This window comes from Amphimedon queenslandica, unplaced genomic scaffold, assembly GCF_000090795.2.
Source record: "Amphimedon queenslandica unplaced genomic scaffold, v1.1 AMPQUscaffold_13365, whole genome shotgun sequence".
Taxonomy (NCBI): Eukaryota; Metazoa; Porifera; class Demospongiae; order Haplosclerida; family Niphatidae; genus Amphimedon; species Amphimedon queenslandica.
Window position 1 is genome coordinate 188,558 of NW_003546399.1, and position 2,377 is coordinate 190,934.

A 2,377-nucleotide genomic window follows, 5' to 3' on the forward strand; every position below is an offset into this window, starting at 1 on the left:
AAATGAGGCTGCCAGCCCATGCTAGCGAGACTATGGCATTCTATGAAGTGTACATCATGTGGCAATTATTTACTTTGCACTAACCATTTCACTTTTTCTGTAACAGTAGCTGGCCTCTTGCTCAGATTGCACTAAGAACTGACAGTGAGCATCTGGTGGCGGGTCCCTCATGTACCAGAGAATATCACCAGCAACAATAACGGCGGGTGAGGTTGCTGCTCCTCTAGCGCTCTCCTGCACTGGAGCTCGAGGGGGAGCCGCCACTTGCTCCATTAAAGCTCTTACTCTTCCCAGGGTGTGCTGAGATGTAACCTACATGAAATAGACTACTATAAAATGAGGCTGCCAGCCCATGCTAGCGAGACTATGGCATTCTATGAAGTGCACATCATGTGGCAATTATTTACTTTGCACTAACCATTTCACATTTTCTGTAACAGTAGCTGGTCTCTTGCTCAGATTGCACTAAGAACTGACAGTGAGCATCTGGTGGCGGGTCCCTCATGTACCAGAGAATATCACCAGCAACAATAACGGCGGGTGAGGTTGCTGCTCCTCTAGTGCTCTCCTGCACTGGAGCTCGAGCTGCCACTTGCTCCATTAAAGCTCTTACTCTTCCCAGGAATATTACAAGTAACCGTAAAAATATCATTTCTATTTTCTAAACAGATTGGCTGTCACTGATGGTTTTATACCAAGCACACACTCCTCCTTAATGCTCAAACGGAAGTTGTGAACCACAGACATTTCGCCCACGTTATGTTTTAATTATGTTTGTTAATTGTAATTTTTATTAAAATAATTCAATCATTTAAATCTGTAGCACAGCAGCTGACATTATTAGTGTTTTTATTGCTTTCTCCTCTGTTAACTCAGTGGACTTCATCCAATTTAGATATGTACCTACACCCACACACCCGTATCCATAAATAAACACTGACATATTGATTATGCCATAGATATTATAGACTACGTAACATATACGATTTTTGAAATAAAGTTTTACTAGAAGAAAAAAAAAGAAACAAAAAAGTTTGGTCTGATTAATTATTGGCCAGGCTGGTGAATGAATTCACAGACGTTATCCCACTACCACTCAGTACGGAGCCTTTTGCCTGCTCCCGCTAGGGCCTGGGCCGATACGGTTCTCATTATACAACCTGGACATCACCGGACTCCTCCGCAATACCCATATTGATGCCAAACCCAGTGCGGGCATCTGCTAGCATGCTCAACATAGAGCAGCACCCCCCAGGAGTCCCAACCTCAAACCATCTACAGACCTCAGCCCTGCAGGTAGCTACAGTTACAGGCACACGCCACTGCACCCAGCTGAGAAACCACCTTACAAATTTGGATAGTAAATCCAAACTACATTGCAAATCCATTCAATGATAAATACATGCATTAACGTTGTTGTACAAGTTCTTTAGACACAAGATGATTATATATCTTTCTAGTTTTATTTACATCAATACGACACAATTTCCTAGCATCCATCAGACGTAGCTTCCCTCCACATTTCCTACTCTCAGCAATCATTACTCCTTTACAGTGTAAATATACATCAGGTAATATACGATGGACTGAACATATCTATATAAAAGTAAAAAGGAAAGAGGTATCAGTGCATGTTTCAATAATAATATAAAAGGCCACTCTTGATTCATACCATTAATACAAAAGGAATTTAAACAAGAAGTGATCTAGATTATAATACATGTATAGATCTATTTGTCCTTATTTCAGGACTGGCAGGTCCACTACGTATGAAGCAAGTCAAGCAATACATCACCACAGTGATCAACAATGCTGCATGCTAATATTGTATTTCTATTGTGACTGTTTTGAGTTACAAGACACACAACACTTGGACATATGTAAGGTAGAGGAAAGTTGCTAGTAAGTCTATTGTCCTTGTCTAAACACTAAGCCATAAAGGCAGTGACTAATTATTGGACAAGTCTCAGTTACTAAGGGCATTTACTGAAACACATTAAATTAGTAACACAAATCCTTACTTGTTTCTCTTCATGATCCAGTTACTCCACACCGGGTGAGTATGTATAATGTTTAATGGAGTTAATGAGTATTTTTTTTTACCAGTACTACACATTGCTTGTTGTCCTTGTAGTTCAGTATTAGTACATGATACAGTAGCACTGCAAAGGAAAAATGTTAAACACAAAGACAAAACATACATGTATAATGCCCACTGCGCATCATGTTTGTGTTATGTGTTGTGGCTTCACTGTTTTCATTTATAATGTAACATTACGACTCACTTCTGCTGTTCTGTTGAAACAATAGAGGATATGCGTGCTAAGTATATTCATTGCAAAATAAATGTATTCTTTGCATACCGTAATAACTTTCA

The 2,377-nt window shown here is 39.6% G+C and overlaps 1 long non-coding RNA gene across 1 annotated transcript; it reads right to left on the reverse strand.

Annotated features, from left to right (window-relative positions):
- Nucleotides 1-1,276: 1,276 nt before the first annotated feature.
- On the reverse strand, nt 1,277-2,356 carry LOC109582665 (uncharacterized). Its single transcript, XR_002185190.1, has 2 exons — nt 2,022-2,356; nt 1,277-1,596 (listed from the first exon to the last, which is right to left on the reverse strand). It is a non-coding gene; the product is annotated as an uncharacterized LOC109582665 (long non-coding RNA).
- Between the last annotated feature and the right edge of the window lie 21 nt (nt 2,357-2,377).